Source organism: Ovis canadensis, chromosome 10 (genome assembly GCF_042477335.2).
Source record: "Ovis canadensis isolate MfBH-ARS-UI-01 breed Bighorn chromosome 10, ARS-UI_OviCan_v2, whole genome shotgun sequence".
Classification (NCBI taxonomy): domain Eukaryota; kingdom Metazoa; phylum Chordata; class Mammalia; order Artiodactyla; family Bovidae; genus Ovis; species Ovis canadensis.
The window spans coordinates 30,980,001-31,003,928 of NC_091254.1; the positions used below are offsets into that span (position 1 = coordinate 30,980,001).

At 42.7% G+C, this 23,928-nt stretch overlaps 1 protein-coding gene across 2 annotated transcripts in view; it reads left to right on the forward strand.

The window, feature by feature from the left end:
* LRCH1 (leucine rich repeats and calponin homology domain containing 1) overlaps positions 1–23,928 on the forward strand; it is a 219,366-nt gene that overhangs the window by 86,425 nt on the left and 109,013 nt on the right. The window lies entirely within an intron of this gene.

Below are 23,928 nucleotides of genomic sequence, written 5' to 3' on the forward strand. Positions count from 1 at the left end.
CAGTGCAAATCCTGCCAGTGTCTCTAGCAGCAGGCACCAACTTGCAGAACCCTTGTAAGTGGATCGTGTTCCCAGGATCAGTGAAGATTCCATGCTCGTTTCATGCTGCCATGAAAGTTTCGTCCTGGAAGGCATCCTATGAATACACCGCTCAGGCAATGCTGATTTTTAATAAACCCCAGGGGAACTGTCAAAGAACCAGACAGCCTGTCACATGAAAGGGCAATAAAAGTTCTCAGGTTGTTAATTTGTTGAAATTAATGTATGCTATGAATTAAGGTAAGAAAATGTACTTCCGAATTTGAACAACCAGACAGCCTGCAGAAATTTCCAGCCATGTTCAAGAGCGCCATGGTAAAGCTGGCATTTCTGCCTTTCTGTCAAGATCCTTTACCACTCCCTTTCATTTTTGTTTAAAAAAAAAAAAAGTTTGCAATTAGTAATTTCAGTGAAGCAGCTTTCTTGTGTCGTATTGCTCATTGAGCCGAAGCCTTTTGGGAAAACAGAATTTGGAGAGAGACCCAGGGTGTCATAGCTGATCCCCCTGGCACGTGTCCCAGAGAAAGCGAGGCTGGAAGCTCTCAGTGTAGTTAAAAGATGCTGGTCTGTGATTTGCATCCATTGAAACTGAGCACGAGATTTTAGAGGGGGCTTTATATTCTGCTTTAGCCGAGAGCAGCTGGTGAAGGGCTGCAGATTCTGTGTGAGCTGGGGACCTGTCATCTGGTGTGTTTCGTGCAATCCTGCCTCATCTTGGGAGCAATTTCTTGGACCTAATAATGATAATAACGCATACTCTTGGGGAAGGGTAATGCTTGCGGTTATTTAGAATGTCCAGACTAAGTAGGGGCTTTGGCATAAAGATGGTTAGTGGTGGGAGAAAGACGATATTTAATAAAAGGATAGTGATGAGGAGAAGGCAAATCTTCTGGATAAGGAAAGCCACAAATACATGATTAACAGCTTTTCATAATGTTTATAAAGTGATAGCTTTTCAGTACTAGAAAGGCAAAGTGTCCAATCTCTAGCTTCCTTTATAAAAATCTACTTCATCCTTGGAGGGTGACTCCTTTTGTTGTTCAAAGTCAGCCTTTTTCTCCAGGGATATGTTTAATTAATCCCATCATCTTCCATTAGTGATTGTGCCAATTTGATCATTCTTTTCCCTTCTGCTGCCCCACCCCCTTTCCTTGACTCCCAAGAATAATTAATGCGACCATGACTCTGTTTTTAACTTGCAGTACATTTTCTGCAGGCTGAGTTTATGTAAGATTATAAGATAATCTGTGTGGGCAAAATAGAGCACACCATTGTAAGAGCTGCTTTCTTTCGTTTGTGGAGTTTGAGGATGGATGTGTTCTACACCTTATTAAAGAAAGCACTTTGAGAAGCCACCAGAATCCACCAAAGTGAGTTTCAGAATGACCTCCCCTTGGCAGTCCCTCAGTTTCTCCCCATTCCTAGCCCATCCTTGCTCGCTGATACATTTCCATTTTAAATGGAATTTTTCATTTTTTCCTTGGTAAGAGGACACAACTGCCTCTTAAAATGGTTTGGATATCAGGAGATCCACAGAGTTGGAAAGTCTTGCAGGCAATCGGTGAAGCCTGAAGGGATTCTGCTGTAAGCAGTCCCAGAACAGGTGCAAGACGAGGAGGGTGGGGGGAGGGGTGGAATTCCTTGCAAAGTTAGAATTCTGCTGCTTATCTTGGGGGCACAATCTGTTTTAGCCAGCATGAAGGAGAAAAGAATGGAAAACACATACTAATACCTTTGGAGTGACCTGGGGATATTATTGACGGGAAAAATCTCAATGCTGTGAGCTTAATACAGCCACTCCAAATCTGTGAATTACTTTTTCAAGGAACAGTTTAACCTTTGTTGCACAGCATTTACTTGTAGAGTAGAATGTTATACTAGGAAGATTTATTACAATCAGTGGTCTTCCTCCCACTGAAACTCTTCCTGGTACTTCCTGTTTCGATTTATTTTTTTTCATTTTGGCTGCTCTGGGTCTTTGTTGTGGCACACAGGCTTAGTTGCCCCTTGGTTTGTGGAATCTTAGTTCACCGACCAGGGATTCAACCCATATCCTCTGCATTGGAAAGTGGATTTTAAACCACTGGACCACTATGGAAGTCCTCCTGTTACTTCCTTACTTAAAAGCCTTCAGTAGTGGCAGTCTAGTGGTTAAGACTCCACACTTCCTTTGCAGGGGTCACGGGTTCAGTCCCTGGTTGGGGAACTAAGATCCTGCATGCCTTGTAGCCAGAAAAACAAAAACCAGGAACCTTCAGTATCTTCAGCAGCCTCTGGGTCACGTGCACAGAGAGCCTTGACTATCTATTCACCCTCACGTTATCCATTACCCCTCTTCTGACCGGGTTCTGGTTGTACCTGCTGGCTTGACCTGTCTGGATGCCCAGGCTTCTCCCTGCCCACATACTCAGTGGTGCCCTGTGTGCATGTGAGGCTTAAGCTTAAGTGTCTCCTCGCCCCCTTCTCCCTCAGTCCCTGTTAGGACCGCCTGCTTTCAAATGCCTCTCACATCCTCTGCTACTTCTGTGCTTTAGCGCTCCAGCACTATGAACAGATCACCCTAAAACAGCAGCTTAGATCAACAGCCATCATTTATTTTTACCCATCAACCTAGAATGTTGACTGGGCACACTTAGGGGGTTAGTGACTGGAGTCTCGTGTGGTCACGGTCAGAGAGTGCTGGCTGCTCACCAAAGAGGCTGTTTTGCTTGCAGGGCTGGTGCAGGGGCGGGGACGGTCCCACCCATGGGGTCTGGAACTTCTGGGGATTCTGGGACCTCTCTTTCTCAGTGTCATTTCTCCACATGGCAGCCTCGGACAGCTAGATTTCTGTGGCGCATGAAGTCTTCTGGAGTCAGTGTCCCAAGAGAGCCTGGCAGAACCTGGCTGGCTTGAAAGTCACGCAGAGTGGTGTCTGCCACACTGAATTCATCAAGGGGGTCACAAAGTGGGTGGGGGTACATAGACCCCATGTCTTAATGGGAGGAGTATCTTAGAATGAGGGAACATGTCTTTATTTTTAATTGTGAGAAAATACACATAAAATTTACCACCTCAACCATTTTTAAACACACACAGTTCAGTGATATTAGGCACATTCACGTTGGTGAGCAGCCACATCCACCCACAGGGCTCCTGTCTCACAAATCTGAAGCTCTGTACCCATTAAACTACCCAGCTACCCACTTTCCTGTCTCCCAGACCCTGGAAGCCACCATTCTGCTCTATGTTGCTATGAACTTGACTACTCTCAGTATGTCTCGTGAGTGGAATCACATAGTAGTTGCCTTTCTGAGTCAGGCTCTTTTTACTTAGCACAAGGTCCGTAAGGTGCATTCAAGTTGCAGCGTGTGTTGGAATTTCCGAAGGCTGAATGGCATCCATTGTATGCATATACGGCGTTGAGTGTATCCTCTGCTCCTGGACACTTGGACTGCTTCCGCCTGTTGGCTCTTGTGAACAGTGCTGTTGTGAACATGGTTGGGCAGCGCAAGACGTGTTTTAAACTCACCAAGCTGTTACGGTTCATTCTGTCTTTTGAGGTCATTTTCTTTGGACTGGAAATGCCTGAGAGCAGGAACAGTGAGTTTCCGTCTTTAAATCCCTAGGCCACAGCATAGGCAACAGAAGTATTTGTCGGATGAGTAACGTACGGGTGGATAGATGAATGGAAGGATTGGTGATAGCTACTCTAAGTGGAAGGTGGAAGGTTTTAATTTCCGAAGCCTGACAAGGGCCATATTGAGTCATACTGAAGATGGGCCATCCCATAATGTGCCAAGTCCTATTCTGTTGTTTTGATAGACCTACTGGCTAGGGTCTGGCACAGAGTTCAGCTTTTATTAAATACAGATTGAGTTGAGTTAAATTGCCATTGGGAAATGGGCGATGAGCTAAAAAGGCTGCGTTTTAATACTTTATCATTATAGTCTTCCACTGTGCTTAATACACGGTCTTGTATTGAGAAAATTTCTGGGTAATTCAAGGAGTTGTAAAAGTAGTCATTTCCTTTGTTTGTTGGTTTCTACTTAATTTCATTTTAAGCCTGGCAACCTTGATAACGACTGCCAAACCTTGATGTTAGACTCAATTTTTATTAGGTAAGTTTTAGTCCTTTTTGTGTGCTGACATGGATGGGAAAGAGCACATGTGTTAAATACAAAATTAATAGCGACTCTTGCTTTTCGTTGTTTTCTTTCATTATTTGAATGCCCCTGTAAGTGGGTTTATGCAAAAAAAAAAAAGAAAGAAATCCCCTCAAAACAAAACCAAAAGTGAACCTGACTGTAATATCCTGACTTTCTGTTTTATTGTAAATTAGATGACACAAGGTTTATCGTAATAGAGCGGGGCAAGCGCAGCCCTTAGCATGCAGCCATTGCCCGTGCATCGTCGTCGTTGTTCAGCCGCCCAGTCGTGTCTGACTCTTTGCGACCCCATGGACTGTGGCCCGCCGGGCTTCCCTGTCCTTCACCACCTCCCGGAGTGTTTTCAGATCACCACCAGACACATCCACAGCCGAGGGTCGCTTCCGCTTTGGCTCAGCCGCTTCATTCTTTCTGGAGCTATTATCAGTTGCCTTCTGCTCTTCCCAAGCAGCATGTTGGACACCTTCTGACCTGGAGGGCTCATCTTCCGGTGTTGTTTCTTTTTGCCTTATCGTACTCTTCGTGCGTTCTCACAGCCGGAATACCGGGGTGGTTCGCCGTTGCCTCCTCCAGTGGACATCATTACTGTGCACCATCACTAGGTACTGGGTCCACCCAGGACCCACTGGTGGTCCCCGCCCACTGGCAACCAGCTGTCAGAGATGCACCATTAGTGGTCCTATGCCAGAGTGGGTCCCGACCATTAACAGCCACAGTTAGCGAGGGGGATTCAGACTACAGCGGAGTGGTGGTCCTGAGCTGGAGAGGGAGGTGAGGGCGGGCCCTGGCTTCTCCCTGAGGCCCCCAGCTCACCCGACTTCCACTGTTGTAGTGCGGTCTGGCCCCACCGTGTGTGGGGCGCAGGGACTTGTGTTTTCGGGAGCAGTATTTCCTTTAACTTCTTCATATGTGTTCTTCAAATTAGTGTTTGAGGAATTGGTTGGGAGTTTTCATCTACCTTACACATCTTTTGTACGGACATGTGGTAAATGGAATAAGTCTTGCATTTGGAGTCAGATGGGCCTAGGTTTGTGTTTTGGTTCTCTCATTTACTTGTAAATATACCATTTAGAGTGCTTCCCAGGTCGGGTAGTGGTAAAGAACATGCCTGCCAATGCAGAAGTTGTAAGGGATGGGGGTTCCAGTCCCTGGGTCAGGAAGACCCTCTGGAGGAGGAGATGGCAACCCACTCCAGTATTCTTGCCTGGAGAATCCCATGGACAGAGGAGCCTGGGGCGGGGCGGAGGGGTCGGGTTTGGTCTGTAAGATTACAAAGAATCGGACATGATTGACCTGAGTTTGCACACATACTATTTAGAAGAAGGGGGAAAGTAGAAATAATCATCTCTCTGGGCCAATTGGAAAGATTCAGTTCAATTCAACCAGCCCATGTCTGAAAGTACATGTGTATACATGAAATTTGAAAGTAACATTTTGGATTTCAGCGTGCTTCTGCCTATACTGGTATCTGTAAATGTAAATGTAATGACAGGTCCATCTTCCTGGAAAGTAAGGTAGTGAGAAGGGATGGTTCTATTTCTGACTCTTTGCTTTTACCATGGAGCTTTAGATAAGGCTGGATTTTTATTTGACAGATGGGGAAATTGAGGCCCAGAGGATTGAATGAACCATGCAAGTCCTCGTAACATGTGAGAGGCAGAGCTGGGGAGCAGAGTGCAGTGAGAGGCAGAGTTTGTCCAGTGTTCCATTGTATAGCTAGACTGCTGCCTGTCATGCTGTTTTCCCAGGCTTCCTCTCCCCTTCTTCCTCCTTCTCAACCTGGTCCACCGTTAGTGTAGGCACATGTGTGCGTACACACACACACACACACACACAGAGCAAAGGTCTAGAAGGATGCAGCGTCCAGTCTCCTTACCAATGGAAACTGCCAATATCATTCCTGGCTACCCATGGCCCATGTTGTTGGTCACTTACTACGATAACTTATATTAAAGGGCTAATTCTATTAATAATTCTTTTTTTTCTGGATTTTCCTTTTCATTTGTAGTTTTGAGACCCATGTGAGATCTTTGAAGTACCCGCATTGTTTTCTCTTTCTCTCAGTGTCCATGGACTGAATTACCATGCCAGGTAGGCATCTCAGTAAAAGCTTGATACACACATACCTGAAAAGCTCCCATTCCACAAAATCACACATTGGAAAGAATATGGTTTATAGGAAGTAGAGGGTCAGGGCACGTCTAAGACATGGGTCTCCACCTGCTCAGACCACGGGGGCATCTGGCATGGTGGGCCAGGTGCTGCATGGAGTGCCAGCTTCATGATACGCTGTGTCCAGCTCCTGTCACTTCCAGGTGCAATGCTGTGGTGGGGGCAAACACGCAGGAACAGTGTGACTCTTGTTCTATGCTGCAGCCAGTCCCCTATTGCCTGTCTGTGACAGAAAATGTCGGGTAGTGACAGACAATACCTAGTGTTACTGATGCCACCAAACATCACTGAACATGCCCATTGCATTACTCTTAGAGTAATGAAGACTCTTGAGAGTCCCTTGCACTGCAAGATCGAACCAGTTAATCCTGAAGGAAATCAAGCCTGAATATTCGTTGGAAGGAATGATGCTGAAGTTGAGCTCCAATACTTTGGGCACCTGATTTCAAAGAGCCAGCTCATTGGAAAAGACCCTGATGCTGGAAAGATTAAAGGCAAAAGGAGAAGTGGGTGGCAGAGAAAGAGATGGTTAGATAGCATCACTGACTCAATGGACATGAATTTGAGCAACCTGTGTGAGATCGTGGAGGACAGAGGAGCCTGGTGTGCTACAGTCCATGGGGTCGCAACGAGTCGGACATGACTTAGCAGCTGAACAACAATGTTCACAAAACATTTTGAATGTTTATTCATTCTGAACATGACAGTGGCCTGCATTAAATATCCCCCAATACCAGAAAGTAAATATATCTCATTGGGTTTTCTCAAGAAATGTAATGCAATGTTCCTGGTAAACTATGGAAACAAAAAAAGGCCAAAGATATAGTGCAGAGCTTCTTGTGGGTTTTGAATCTGTGGTAAAATCAATGAGCTGAACTGCAAACTGGGAGACCAGGATAGGATCCTTCATAGGGACAGAAAGACATCTTTCCCCATTTAATAAAACAGTAGTGATGACAACTGTCTTCTCAGGATCTGTAGCCCATGTCTGTCTTTTACTTTTCATAGCTCACTTGTTATTTTTATTAATCCCGTGGAAACCTATTTTGTGTTATCTTGCATGCCAGTCATCATAAGATGACCCGTTTGTATAATACTGCCTCTCTGGAGCCCCACAACTGATCGGCGCTCCACCCAGAAGCCTGTTCTATTTTCTCACTCATTTCTTCTCTGCTTGGCTACTGTGTACATTAAGACGTTGGGAGTGGGAAAGGACCACGTTGTTTGTCAAATGGAAAGTATACTCTGCACTGAGGCTTTGAATGCATGGGGAGACGGGCGTTTTGACTTTCCTTCTTCGTCAAGTGCAGTTACACTGATGCTCAGAACAATGATGAAAAGGTTCTAATTAACTCAGTATTTGAAACATGGTAAAATAAAGGAGATGGGCATTCTTTACAGAAGACTTTTATGAACTTCACTCTGAAACTGCAAGCTTTGGGGAGTTCTGGTTTTCTCTGGTTTTCTGTGGCTGCCTTCTAGTTCTGCTCCCTGGGTTTGGGAATCTTTCTGTCCAGAGGCCACTGGGAGACCTCAGCACAGGGATCTGTTCCCTCCTTCCTCTCTCTGAACTCTATTTTAGATCTGCAGTCAAGTTCTGAGGCTTTTTGCAAGCTTTCAACTCTGAGGTATTTTGGAAAACTGTAATTGTGTTTGTTCTCTGCTGTATGCGTGTGGTTTCTTAAAACACGAGTGTGATTATTTTCTGCATCCTTTCCATAGCAAACACTTCCCCCTAAACTACAGGTTTCAAAAGTGGGTTCTCTAGTGCACTTGGCAGTCTGCCTTGCAATGCTCTCACTGAGAAACTGTCTCCATGACCAACAACTTGATACAATTTTGAGGCTTTATAAAAGGTGGCTTCCAGCCTTGTCTTGGGGTTTGCTCCTCAACAGGAGATAGACCTGCCCAAAGCATTGTATTTTCCAGCAAGCTCTGCAGTGCTATTGAGTGATTATGAAACTTAATTTGATGATGATCAGGGTGGTCTTTAAAATAGCACTTTGGGTAGTTTTTATCTGTAAAATAGCAATTTGTGGAAGACCATTAGCATGGAGCCTGGACTCTGACTCCCAGCTTTGTGACTTTTTTGTTTTTTTTTTTCCCTAGTACTTTTATTGTTTCTTGTTAAAATTTCAGTCTACCTGGAATTTAATTTGGTATGAGGAGTGAAGTTTGACTATGTATTCTTTTTTAAATAATATTTGATGTTGGGGGTGAAATATTACACAATACAGAGTTTACCATTTTAACCACTGTTCGATATACCGTTCAGTAGCATGAAGTACCTTCACGACTTTTTTAGCCGTATGTTATAGATCAAGTGATTTTAGTTCTTTTTGTCTCAGTTTCTTTATCTGCTAGTAGGTATCCCTGTCTCTATCCCTATGTACTATCGCTACATCTCCATTAATGTTTCCTTAAATTATTTATTTTTGGAGTATAGTTGCTTTACGTTGTGTTAATTTCTACTACACAGCAAAACGGATCAGCCGTACGTATGCATGTACCCCTTTCCTGTGGATTCCATTCTCATCAGGTCACCACTGTGCGTTAAGTACGGTTCCTTGTGCTGTCCAGAATGTTCTCGTCACTTATCTATTGTATCTATTGTAGTGTGTATGCGTCCTTCTCAACCTCATAATTCCTCCCGTCCATCCTCTCCCCCGTGGTACCCATATTTTTGTTCTCTATGTCTGTGTCTCTGCTTCTGCTTTGCAAATAAGGTCATCTACACCATTTGTCTAGATTCCACATATTTGTGTGGTTTTTCTCTTTCTGACTTACTTCACTCTGTACGACAGTCTCCAGATCCACCCACGTCTCTACAGATTACCCAGTTCTGTCCTTTTTGTGGCTGAGTGATATTCTATTCTATATGTATACCACATCTTATTTATCCATTCTCTGTTGATGGACATTTAGGTTGCTTCCATGTTGTGGTTACTGTAAATAGTTCTGGTATGAACATTGAGGTGCATGTATCTTTTTGAATTATGTGTTTTTTTTTTTTTTTCCCCTGTGAGGTTTTTATGAGAGGATGAGTTCTTGGAAAACCCTTGGTGTGCCTGGGAGACAGTAAGTGCTGAGTAATGATTCATGCTCATGGTGACTTGTAGTCCTGGTAGGCTCTGAGTTTGCTAGTCAGAACTAGTGCCTTGTGTGGTGCACATATACAAATGTTTAGATGGGGCCATTTTTGCTCACTGACTCAGCGTGAAGACTAGAGAATTCTCATTGCAAACGCTCGGTAATTTTACATCATTTTTGTGTCCACTTTAGCATGGGTCTAACATGCAGTCTGAACTTCAGGAGGACAAAAAGATTTTTTCAGATCGGGATTTCAGATTGTTTGCAAAGCCATTAATAGTGAAAAGATAAAATCTATTTTGTCTTCAAGTTTAAGGCATAATTCAAAAGACTTAGAGAGGGTAGACTTCTGAGTCTATTCCGTGTACCTTTTCAGAACCTTTGATAAGAGCTCTTGCTTTGAAAATTAGATGTGAGCAACAGTTGTTTGTTAGGCCTGGACTCTAGATGAAGTAAATCATGTGACCAAAATGAGAGGGGAAAGAGAAGTCACACGAAAATAAGCGTGTTGTTTACATGCTTTCAGAAACATGTTTAAGTCTTTCAGAAACCATATATTGGAAAATAATATACCAGTTTAACATACTTTCTTAAATAATATAAGCTGTATTTCTATTGTAGTTGCTAGTAAGTGATAACGTGCAAGAGTTTCTATCAACAATATTACTTTTTAGTTCAGCAAAAAGCTTCCAGCTAGATCTGTAAAAAAAGGATACAGAAATCATCTGAAATAAACTATTTCTAGACTTAAAAACTCCATGTTCTCACAATGGAATCTACTATATTCAAACACCGTCACAAAAATGCCTTTCTTATCAGTGCTGCCCTAGCTAAATGTGAACTTTAAAAATTGGAAATCAGGCACTTTGTAGACAGTTCGTGCTTTGATTCATATTTTAGCATTAAGAAAAAAAAAAAATTGCCCCAGGAAGTGTTTCTGGAAGGAGTCAAACTTCTCAATTCCCTTGGTGTGTAGCCTACAGTATTTTTATTGTTTTAGGAATTGATCGTGACTCTAAGTATAACTGAAAGGATACTCATTTCTAAAGCATGGATCCTGATTACTTCCTAAAAAGTGAGTGATAATATAGCAATTAGATGCTGTCATCATATTACATACACTTGGTCAAGGTGTCAGTACAAAACCATCATTATCACTGAACTGTATAATAACATGTAAGGCAGAGTGCAGGAGTGGAAATAACTCTGGATTTAGGTTCGGTAAGTCTGGATTCCAGAATTCATCATGGCCCTTGGGCCATGGGACCAAGCCTTTAGGTTTCAAGAAGCTGTGATGGAAAAAAAAAAAAAAAGAAGAAGCTGTGATGGGAAAGAGCAAGGCATTGGCTTTATGGAGGCAGCTGCTAGAAGGTCCTTTGCTAGCTCATTTTCTTTCCCAGTTTTCATGTTTTTCCTAGGATGATGTCATATATGAACACCCCTTATTTACATGCTGATGTGTTCCAAACTACATCTTAACCAAGACCTTTATCATGGGCTCCAGACCCAAAGTCTCATGGCCAACAGACCACTCTACTTGGTTGCTCCATAGATAACATTAAATCAGTGTACTGAAAACTGAACTCATCATGGCTCTCCTCTCCCACCATTGCCCACAAATCTAGTTTTTCCTCCCTGCGTTCCTTTTCGAGTAGCATGCTTCCGGGCATTTTCCCAAGCCAGAGACCTCAAGATGCCCTCAGCTTTTCTTTCTCTCTACTTTCTGTATTTAACAGATCACTACGCTCTACCAATTCTACCTCTTAAATATCTCCCTGATCCATTCCCTCATATAATGATGTTCATTCTTCCATTGCAGATGACTTCACCTTACTCCTGCCCTTCTCATTTCTCACCTGGATTTTTATGTCCAGTGTCTCTAACTACTGTTTCCATGCATGCCTGCTGAGCATCAACCCCGTGTACCAAAGCCATAATGCCAGCGATAGTTCCTCAGCGAGTTACCCCCTCCTCCGTTCTTCACCTGGGCAGCATCTGTTAGTATCCGTTCTGCCCCTGGTGGTCTCCCAAACACCCTCCAGAGACTCGTCTTACAGGTCAATGCCTCTCTGAAGTCTTTCTCAGCCTGTCAGACAAGTTGGTATTTAACCATACGGATAAATAAAGATCTTGTGTATGCATTGTGCATTTTCATTGTACATTTTTCTTTCTCTTCTTCCCTTGTTGAACTCTACTTGAGATTATGAACTGAGTCCTAAATTCATGTCTCTCTTTACACTAGCTGCGTAATGTGCCCAGCTGATAGAGACCTCCTATAAATAACAGACTGAGTGTGGATGGTCTTCCTTGCTGCGGGAAAGCTTAGGGAAGATGCCCCTTAGCCATGGGACTGCCCCCTACCTCCTCGCTCACCCCTGCCAGCATCTGGGACTTACTGCTGAGTAGGCTCACCTGTGGGGACTTTGCTTGGCTCTCCTCACTTAGATCCCTCACTTGTATTATGGGATGAGAGCTACACATAAGTCAATACTGTTTTTTTTTTTTTTCATTTCTAGACGAGTTTTTTTGATAGGCACAGGCACTAAGGTTGGACATGGCCAGGGGGACACAGGAAACGTGCACCTTCTTTCGGGCATCGGTTCGCACCGTGGCCATCCCGGCCACCCCACTCTCAGTTCGTGGCCAGTCTTCAAATCACCCGGCACTCACTCTCCGTTCGTCTGGTTCGGCCACTTTCCTACTGGCCTACTGACTGCTTCATACTTCATCTCTCCTAAGACCTGGACCGCCTCCTGCTCCTTCCCTCCCAGCTGGGCGTGGCGGGATCCTTTCGGGAACTTCAGTGGCTGCGCACCGCCCCGTCCACTCAGATATCTGCGTCTGTGCCTCAGTCGGCTGCCTTCCCTCCTTTCCTGGAGCGGAACAGTCCGTGGCCCCGTGGGAGGCTGCTGCCCGTGCCTTCTGAAGATGTCACCCTCGTGAGCCCCGCTGGATCCCCTGCTGTCCCGGGGGTACGCCCCCTTCTCCTACCTCAGCACTCTCCCGATCGATCGCTGTTTATCCTGGAAAAGGTGCCTCCCCCGATGTTCCCGTGACTCCCTGTCTTCCTTCCTCCAGCTGTTCGCTCAGTCACTTTATTTGTGAATTCTTCCTAATCATCCTGTTCAAATTTGCAGTCCCCTGCCTCATACTTCTGTTTCCTTATTCTACCTTATCGTTCTCGTTAGTGCGAACCACCATCGAACATGCTACATATTATCCCTGTTAGTTTTGTGTAGATCACCCCGCTAGAATGTAAGCTCTGGAGGGCAGGAATTTTGCCAGTGTTCACTGCTGTTTGCCCACCATGCAGGAGTATTCCTGGAGCGGGTGCTCAAAAGTATTTTTTGAGTGGTTCTGTCAAGAAGGAGCTTTCTCAAACAGAAAAGAACAATAAATTGTCTGTTTCCCTCTCTTAAAACTATAGGCTTCCTCGGAAACTTCAAGTTTTTATTTTTTCCAAAAGATAACAAAGCTGAATTTAGAATTCCCCCAAACGCTGTGTCTGTTTTCAAAGAAAGACTTGAAAATGAAATAATAATATAGGGCTTCTCTGAACATTTTTGTACACATAAAATGTCATTAGTGATTAAAAAGAACAGTATTTCTATTATGTACAAGCAGGTTAGTGTGGATTTTCAAATGGACTGGTACACAAGATTGGCTTTCTTATAGAATATTACATTTAAATATTATACTAACTTTAGGTTTTCCGAATCATATCTACTTAAAAACATCACTGGTGATATCTTTAAGGTTTTTCCTGTCAAAAATAAAGTTTGTGGTAATGATTCCTTCTTTGACCTTATAAGCATATGGCGAAACTGGCTCACGACTTGTGGATTGCTTTTAAAATTTTGCCGCATTTGAGATTAATCACCATTGATGTAATTGACACTATATGATATAAACTTTGAATTCTGTATGATTTCAGTTTCAAAGTGATGGCTATTACCCATACTCTACTTGACGTTTAACACAAGTATTGGGGGAACTTGAATAATGGATTATCTGGCTAGTGGACCGGTACTTTAGAATTAATAAAAGGAAAAATTCATTTCTTTATGTTAGAACTCTTTAAAAATGTACTAAATTTTTTTTTTTTTTGCCATTTAGAAAGTCTCTTGGAAGGTCAATAATTTTATCTTTGATAAAGATCTTACATGGTCTCATGCCTGAGATTATTTATAGCACTGTAAAAAAATATTTCGTTTGCCTCTAAAAGGGTTCCTTTTAATGAGAGACCAAATCAATAATATATGTGAAAGGGCTGTTTAACTATAAAAACATTCCATCCTCTCTACTTTTGGTGGGGGTAATGTTAACTTTCTTAATGTTTTTATTTGCTATTTTTGAAGTTTATAGTAAAATAATCTGGGACTTCCCTGGCAGTCCAGTGGTTAAGACTGTGGGCTTCCAATGCAGGGGGCACAGGTTTGATCCCTGGTCGAGGAACTAAGATCCCACATGCTGTGTTGCATAGCCAAGAAAATATTAAATAATAATATCAGCATCATCTAATTATTGATGATTGTGGTCATCTGACATTCACGACTGAGCACACACACACACAGACTCTTTCACAGTATATTTGATTTGTAAAGCTAACAAGTGTAAAAATTCTGGAAAAAATTTATGATGAGGTCATTTTTATTATAAAGGGCTTTCTTTCCACCAAATGACATTTCTTTTATGGTTGAGGGTTTTCGTATTTATGTAATCAAGTCACAACAGTGCATTGTTTTGTTCTTGGTAGTAAACCTGGAATGATTGTAAGCTCCGGCCAGGCTGAGGCCGTGGAGTTCAGGGCTCTCTATTCCTCCCTGCTCCCTGCTCTGTCCACAGCAAGACCACTCCTGTCCTTTAACTCCAGTATAATCATGTGAGTTTGATCCGTTAGGGCCCTTGGGACTCACTTTCTTTGCATTCCCCACGTTACTCATCTTGCAGCACTTGTCAGATCCCTTAATCACTAATAACTACTTTTCCTGCAATTACCGTGTGGCAGAGACTATCCATGAACTGGCTGGTGAGTGCTTGTCATCAGCTGCTCAGCTTTCGTCCAGCAGCAATCATGTGCTTTACTGAAGGGCCCCTTGAGCTCTAGAACCTCCCAGGGGAAGCTCCAGAGATTCTGTTCTCCCTCTTGCCATTCCAGAGAACCCAAGGTCTGATCACAGCACCTGAGCAACTGCCCTGAGTCTGACCCACCAGAGGACTGGCCCACACTCTCTCCTGTTCCCCGGAGCCCCTTGCTGTGTCTCCCTTGGGCTCCTTTGCACCCTGGGGGACCCCATTCCTGGGAAAGTCTGTGACTGTGCCTCTCCTCATGTCTGCCTAGAATTTAACCTTTCTGCTCTGCGAGATTATTCAAGTCGAAGCCATGCCCTGATTTCTTTCTTTTCTCAGCTGTCATCTGTTGAGTTCCAGGCACTGCTATTCACTCTTCTTTCCAACATTTACGAGGTCCAAGTGTATCCAGCATGTACAGTGGTTGGCATTGTGATGAGTGAGGGTATCTGTCTATGTGGATCAATGGATGGAGCTAGAGAACACTGTTAGGTGAGGTGACTGCTGAGTTAGTGGTACTTGGTCATCAGTCCCTGGGTTGGGAAAGTTCCCCTGGAGGAGGACTTGGCAACCCACTCCAGTATTCTTGTCTGGAGTCCCAGGCCAGAGAAGCCTGGCGGACTGTAGTCCCTGGGGTCCCAGAGTTGGACACGATTGAGCAGCCACACACGCCCAGTCATAGAGCTGCCTAATAGCATTTATAGTGTAGACGTGCTGTCTGTCCTTGTGAGATTTCCCAGAGCTGTCCCTTTTGCTTCTGCTTCCCACGTGATAGGGTTAGTAATTTCTGTTACTCTGGGAAATTTCAGGTTCCAGGATAATGTTTGTATTTTATGATCATTTTAAAAAGCATTCATTTAAAAAAATTGTAATAAAATAGCAACATATCACATGAAATTTACCCTGTTAACCATGTTTAATTGTCCAGTTCAGTGGCACTGAGTACATCCACGTTGGTGTGTGCCAACGCCATCATCCATCCACAGAGCTCTTGCGAGACTGAAACTCTCTCCCCACTACACAATTCTGCCTTTCCCCGGCTTTTGGCAACTGTTGTTCTAATTTCTGTCTCTATGAGTTTGACTCCTTTAGGAACCTTGTGTAAATGGAGTCATACAGTATTTGTCTTCTGGTGACTGGCGTATTTCACTTAGCATAATCTCAAGGATGACCCATGTGGTAGCGTGTGGCAAACTTTCCTCCCTTTTTAAAGTTGAATACTGTTCCATTGTATGTGTAGACCGCATTTTGCTTTTCCATTCATCCGTTGGTGAAGATTTGAATTAATTCTACCTTTTGACTATTGCAGTAATGCTACTTAAAGCATTCATGTTTCATAACAAAATTAGTATTTTCCCTTTAAATTGGTATTTCTCATTTTAAAGATGAGCTGTTTTTATTATGTCTCAGAGCCAAATTTCTCTTAAAGGAAGTGGGAAATGATTCATTAGCTAAACAGAATCACTAGGGAATGGGTCATTTCACAGAAGCTGTAACCATTTAAGATGTTTTGTTTTGAGCAGATTTACATGAAAACATTAAAAAAAAATAGATACTGCCCTGCTCTCTTGAACACTTTAAATTTAAGTTAGTTTAATTTTTGAATGTGTTAATTAGTCCTAGATTATTCAACATTGAGAATATTATTTTGGTGCTAAAACTACATTGTGCTATAATATTTAGAAGGGTTTTGACCATTAGATTTAGAATTTTTAAATTTAAAATACTGACATTTTAAAATGTGTATGTATATTTTACTCTTTGTTAATTTTTTTTTTTTTTTTGTTGTTAGAAGCACAGTTTCTTATGACTGCTTTTCTTTGTAGAATCTATTTGTTGCTTCTAAAACGCAGTGGTGCTAAACAGGCAATAATATCATTTGCTAGAATTATGTTGAAGAGGAAACAGCCTCTGAGTGAGCCATTTAGAGATTAAGTAAAATGATTATACTTTGGGACAGGAACCCCTTCCCCCACCAATTCTATCTATGGTGGTCTTTTACAATTATATTTCCTAATTTTTTGGGTAATGCTTTGGATAGGAGAGGTACCATAAAGAAATCAATTTTTGCTATCAACATTTCAACAATGTATCTGTTCTATAAAAGGCTGTGTGTGTGTGCCAAGTCACTTCAGTCGTGTCTGACTCTTTGCGACCCCATGGACTATAGCCCACCAGGCTCCTCTGTCCGTGGGGATTCTCCAGGCAAAAATACTGGAGTGGGTTGCCATGCCCTCCTCCAGGGGATCTTTCCCACCCAGGGATCAAACATCTCTTACGTCTTCCTCACTGGCAGCTGGGTTCTTTACCACTAGCACCGCTTGGGAAACCCTCATTCTGTGGGCTTAAATAGGTATCTACTGTTAATAAATTCACCAGACTAAGAGTCTGGATCTGTCATTTTTTTTTTTTTTTTGGCATTTACCAAAACTAGCTTCTATTTCTTATTTCCTTCTTCTGCTTGGGAAGGGTAACGTTCAAACTAACTTACAAATTTTTCACTCATAATGCACCATTGTTTTTGTCTATTGTTTCATCTCTGATTTATTGTTATGAAGCATTTGTACATATGGTGTACTTCTTGTGCTTGTCGGCTAGATTTTAAACTCCTTCCCAGCCCAGGCCATTTTTCCTTGCTAGAAACACTGTATTCGGAACCCAGCATTAGCTAACATAATGACAGAGACCGTTCTTAGAGTCCCTCCCTCTGTGTGGATGCTGCTGTAAGGATTTGTGTGTATCATCTCATTTAGTCCTTCCAGTAACTCAGCGAAGCCAGTACTGGTACTGTCCTCATGTTACAGGTGAAGAAACTGAGGCATAGAGAAATTAAGTAATCATTTCCAAGTGCACACACTAAGTAGTGGAATCAGGGTTTGAGCTCAAGCTGTCTGACCGAAGAATCTCCTTTCCTACTACCTTCAACGAATATTTATTAAACTCTTACTGTATAGCAGTGAACAATGCAAAGATCCCAGCCTTCACAGAACTTACATTCTGGTTGAGGAAGAGAGAAAATGAACAACCAAAATACATGAATAAATGGTACGCTATGTTAGAAGGCTATCCAAGCGCTAAGACAGGAAAGAAAATGTAGAACAGAGGAAGGGGGAGGTAAGACAGACAAGTTGACATTTTAAGTAGATAATCAGGGACAAGTTCATGGTTCATACAGAGGAACTGTTTAACAATTCTCTAGTGTTTGACAAGATGATTTTTTTTTTATTGATCTCTTAGAGATGTAGCTTGAGATCTTGACTGACTCACTCAAAACTTTGATGACTCCGTTTATTAGTTCTGCCTGTTTAACCCTGGAAGCGACGTGGTTTTATCTCCAGAGTCAGGATGAGGCAGCCCCTGGGCTCGCTCCACTGCCTGGGGCAAGTCTCTTACCAGAACACTCCCAAGTGTGCAGGTGTCTGGGGAGTGGGCTCTGGGTGCTGAATCGTGGGGCCGGGTGCCATGTCTGTCCTGGAGTGGGGAGGAAGGGGTGGTTAGACCCCTGGGACATTGTGCAGCGGTTCTTTAGAGAAGGATATCGCTGAGATTCTTCTAGAGAGACCCCTGCCTGCCTAGGGGAGAATGGATACGGATTGTCCAGACAGGGCACATGGCCCCAGACCACCTTCCATCCAAGCATTGTCTCTGAATTGTGGACCCAGCAAGGGACCGAGCAAGAGGGCGAAGGGGGCCTGGCCCAGAGGTCCCTTCAGTATTAGGAAGACAGTGGGGCCCGTATGCTTGTCTGTGGGTCAGGGGGTTAGATTTAGAAGGACACATACTTCCCCCAGTTACATCATGGAAGGTGCTAATACGCTAAAATTAACCTTCTATTCCCTGTTCCTTTTGCTCAGTGTGTCAGTCGTGCCCGACTCTTTGCGACCCTCATGGATTGTAACCCGTCAGGCTCCTCTGCCCGTGGAATTTTCCAGGCAAGAATTCTGGAGTGGGTTGCCCATTCCCTTCTCCAGGGGATCTTCCCAACCCAGGGATCAAACTCGTGTCTCTTGCAGCTCCTGCATTGGCAGGCAGGTTCTTTACCACTAGCGCCACCTGGGAAGCCGTGATCACATATTTACTCTCAGCTTAAAAGATGGATCGTTTGGTTTTTCTGGAACTGGGCATGATTGGACTCCAACAGGCCTTTCCTTCAGACCAGAAAGCGCGGACGTTGCAAATGAGGTTCCCAGCTGTCCTGGTCTGTCAGCCTTCTGCTCGTGGCTGTGGTGGCTGATAGATAACTCAGGATGTTGTTGTTGGAGGGGTGCGGCCAGTGGTGGTGGGGTCATCTAGCCCCTCCCAAGGCACAACTTTCCTTTTTTATACAAAAACAACACCGTGCCTCCGTGGCTGCTGACTGCACACCAGATTCCATTGACTGTTTTCCTATGCTCCTCTGCTTATTTTTATTCATTTGGCTACTTTATTTTAGGGCTTCGCAGAGCTTGTTTTGGCCAGGGCGAAACTTATTGTTTTATTTCTGGCTACCCTGCTCTCATGTGAACGCTTCAATTAAGAAGCGGACGCGGGGAGGACGTGGTTCTGGGGTTCCGGTTTGCTGCCCGGCTGTTTGCCCAGAGCTGCAGTCGACCCCGCTCCCCAGGGCAAGCCGAGGCCTCTGGGCAGATTTCCAGCAAGGACGGACTGAATCCAGCTCGGGATGGGCAACCAGGCCCTGATACACAGGCTCATCTCACTGGAGAAGATATTAGGACCTGGTCAAAGATCACTTGCTTCTAGTCCAGAGCTTTGATATCATTTCGTGGCTCCTCTCCAGGTATCAGAAATGGATTTTTTTTTTTAAAAGAAGAAAATGGATCTGTTTTTATTATTATTTTTAAAATTAGAGATACCCCACAAGAACAACTGACCTTCCCTAGCTGCAGTCCTACGAGGCTGAATCAGCGATGTTTGAAAACAGGGCTTTGGTGTCCTGCCTACTGGTTTAGTTCTTGCCTCTGCCACTTATTAGCTCTGTGTCCTGAGGCAAATTACATAACCTTTCTGGGCCTCAGTATCCACACATACTGGGGAGTGATCATTGCACCTGCTTTCCTAGGTTATGGTAAAGATTCAACAAGGAAAAAAACCTTATTTTCTATGATCATAGCCTACTGATGATATGTAAAACTCCACTGCAGATCAGATTTTTGTCGCTCCAGTCGTATCTGGAACTAGTTGAGCTGGGATTTAGACTAAGAGTCTAATCAAACTGAATTGGTGTGGTTTTCTTTCCCAAGGCTGTTGTCTAAATCAGACTCTTCCCAGACCCAACCACTTGCCTCTAGGAGAGCGCCACCTGTTGGTGGGTCTTGGTTTAGATAGGAAGCTGAGAGGGTGAATCACCTGTGTTTCCCTTGGGATTATGGTGGTTCAGTCGTTCAGACATGTCTGCCTCTTTGCAACCCCATGGACTGCAGCATGCCAGGCTTCCCTGTCCTTCACCATCTCCTGGAGCTTGCTCAAACTCATGTCCATCAAGTCAGTGATGCCATCCAACCATCTCCTCCTCTGTCATCCCCTTCTGCCTTCAATCTTTCCCAGAGTCAGGGTCTTTTCTAATGAGTCGGCTCTTGCATCAAGTGGCCAAAGTATTGGAGCTTCAGCTTCAGCATCAGTCCCTCCAGTGAATATTCAGGGTTGATTTCCTTTAGGATTGACTGTTTGATCTCCTTGCAGTCCAAGGGACTCTCAAGAGTCTTCTCCAACTCCACAGTTCAAAAGCATCAGTTCTTCGGTGCTCAGCTTTCTTTATGGTCCAGCTCTCACATCCACACGTGACTACTGGAAAAACCATAGCTTTGACTAGACGGACTTTTGTTGGCAAAATAATGTCTCTGCTTTTTATTACACTGTCTAGGTTTGTCATAGCTTTTCTTCCAAGGAGCAAGCGTCTTTTAATTTAATGGCTGCAGTCATCATCTGCAGTGATCTTGGAGCCCAAGAAAATAAAGTCTGAAAATAAAAGGATAGTGGGGATCAACTAGCCATCCAGGGATGCCCGAATCACACCCCAATACTTCTGGCCATGGACCCCAGGCTTCAGGATTTTTAAAAGCTTTCTTTCTAAGTGATCCCAGTATACTAACGTGGTTGAGATATACTAGGAAGATATTTTATTTAGGAAAAGATTTCATAAGTGGCTTCATTCATAGCTCCATGTATTTATTACAGAATTAGAGCAGCACACAAGAAAAACAAACACAAATTCTTCATCCCTGTTTATCTCGAGTTTAAGAACTGACATATTCTATCATTCAGAACTTACTGGACTTTTCACAGCCCCTGATTCATTTGCCCAAGCTGGATTGGGTTGTATTTCAAAATAAAGATACAAATTGCGTTCTTAACACTTGCCTGTTATCTGTGAACTCTTATTCTTCCCGTCTGTCTGTAATTATTACTACAACCGCCTGGCTCCTGCTTCCTTTCTCTCTGCCTCCAGCAATGACCTGCCCTCTAAGAGTCCCAGTTAGAGACACTCAACATCTGTGCGGGCACCCTGAACTGTCTGCTCATGACTTTAATTACAGCTGAATCCTGGATTTCTTTCTCTTCTTCCTTCTTGTGTGTTCTGTTTTTGTTTGTTTGTTTTTGGTTCTTTGTTTTGTTTTTAAAGAGGGATCAGACCATATTTTATTTCTTTGTTTTCAGATGACAGGAAAATTTTTGAACAAATTTTGTAAGACATTTTTCCTCATTGTTTATAATTGGGTTATCCACTCTGGATTATCAAAGTCAAAATGTCTTAATCCAGACTGACTTTCCTAGCCTTTCTGGGCATCTTTCCCATGGTGAGTTAGTGGATGCCCAAGGGTACAAAATAATGTCTGCAGTAGCCTCAGTAAATCATAGGAAAGCAAACCTGTTCCTTTTTTTTTTTTTTTTGTACCCTCTTTCTTCCAGTAAGAAAGTTAGTTGAGAATTAGATGATATTCAGACCCAAGTAGGAAAAAATAAGTGACGTATTTGAAAACTCATTCTAACTCTTCAGGGAAACAGAGTGCTTATGTAAGATTAGGATAATTGGCAGTTTAAGCCAGTTTCTCCTTAGCAAGTTTCCTGTAACCACTTCCAGAGTTTAGTCCATCAGGTGCCGTTGTTTTTAGTACTTTCTTTTTTGAACGTAATGTTTCTGACTTTCTTGCCCTCTGGGTTTTTACACAGAACATGTTGACTTGATTTTTATTGTATTTTGGACAAATGAAATGCAGTGAAGATTTAATCGCCGTATCTTCCTAATAATCTAGCTGTGGGCTACATGATCTGGCCATTACTCCAAGGAGCAAGGGTGGGCTCTTGTGGGGAACTTGGTCAGCCTTGGAGTTAGATATACTTAGCTGTGAATGCGGTTACTGATTTCTGTGGCTTTGGGCAAGTCACAGAAGCTTTCTGAGCCTAGTTGACTCATCTGTAGGTTGGTGGTGCTCCTTCCATTGGTTTAAATGAGTTACTAGACACAAAGCTCCAGATACGGTGTCTGGCTCAGTGGGAGTGCTCAAGGGGCGAAAACAAATACCCACCTGGATTTTACCTCTTTATTTCTATCTTTTTTTTTTAAAGCCCAATAGGAACCTTTTACCTTATGGTTGAGGGTTTGCCTCCTTTTATCTATCAAATTATAAACTTAAAAAAAAAGTAGTCCTCTGTGTTTTTCTCTTCTACAGAAACCATGTACTTAGTAAAAATTGATGAATCCGTCAATAATTTATCATCTGAATAGTAAATCTAAACAAATGGGAAAGGAAAACTTGTGATTTTTCTGTATTTCAGTTTTGTTTTAATTTAACCTAGGCAACTGTTTCTCTATAGGGATTGAAAGAGTCTAAGCTCCATGTAGGTTTTGTTATTTCCTCCCTTTTAATGCAGAGACTGGAACCCAAACCCAGGATGATAAGGGCATGTTACATAGGTAGATTCTCACTAACTCATTGGACATGGAGGTCTGTTCATTTGGTCTGTTCATTGTAGGCTAGGCATTCATGTGCCCACTGTTAACACCTTATACCTTTATTTATAATCAATAATACTCTCAAAAGAAAAAAACTGGAAAAATCCAAAATAGCTCAGTTAAAGGATTAGGGTGATCCTGTAGCCAGATCCTGGACAGCTAATGGTTTTGCATGTGACTTTCCTATTGAAACTCTCAGAGACCTTAAAAGATGTTTATTGTAATGTGACTCATAGGAGAAGGGAAAGAAAGAAGTTAAGAGGAGAGATGATCCTATACTACTGCATGGTTCACTCTTTGTTTGATGACGTGTTTAAATAATTTAGAAAATACTTACATTTTTAGGATGAATCCTACTTGATCCTAGTATGTTAATCTTTTTAGCTAAGTGTTTAATTCTGTTGATTCATTTTAAATTTAGATTCACACATGTATTTAGAAGGGAGATTCATATATAGTTTCCTTGTTGTGTACTTTTTTGTTAGATGATGATATCAGTATCATTTGTTACTGTTTAAATAAGAATTTGAAAACTTTCCTTCCGATCACATGGTTTGAAATGGTTTAAATATGATCAGAGTTGTCCCTTAAAATTTTCCCAGAATTCTTCCTCTGAAGGCATCTAACCTGCTTTTGTTTATCCATGTGTTTATCTATTGGAAGGTCAGTTGGGGAGGTAGGTTTTTGATTTGTGTTTCATTAGTACGCACAACAGGTAGTGTGATTCCTTAAGTAAATCTGAAATATTATTTACTGAACATCTTCAGCTCATACTGATTAAGTCCTGCCTAACTGAGGCCGAGGTGATTTGTTGCTGTTGAGTCACTGTTTTCCAGACTGGCAGCTCTTGTTTGTAATCAGTGCTTTATGGCGTTTTACAGTCATGCACACCATTCCTAGATTTGGACGCTAAGGACTATTGCATATTTTTATTGTTGAGATGGTGATGCTATCAATTGTATGCTTATATTACTGTGTAGACTGTTATTGCTCTTTATTTTAAATTTTCTTTATTTATTCATTTGTTTATTTGGCTTCATGGACTCTTAGTTCAGCATGTGAGCTCTCAGTTGCGGCTTGTGGGATTTCGGTCCCTGACCAGGGATGGAAGCCGGGCCCCCTGCGTTGGGAGTGCAAAGTCTTAGCTAGTGGGCCACCAGAGAAGTCCCCATTGCTACTGTCTTTGGTACACTTGGCCAAGGGGAACAGTTTTACCGCAAATCATGCAGCAGACACGGTATCCATCCTTAACAGACAACAGGGTTGTCTAGTACATTGTAGGTACTTAGTAATTCTGGTGAATGAAATACTTGCTTAGTATCTACTGTGTGTTTGTTTGGAAAAGGTATAAAAGACATGTTCTGAAAGACAATATGTTATGAATGCAAAATTGAATTAAATAGTTGAAATATTAAGGCAAACATGTGTATTCAGATATATTAAAGGATTCGATTTACA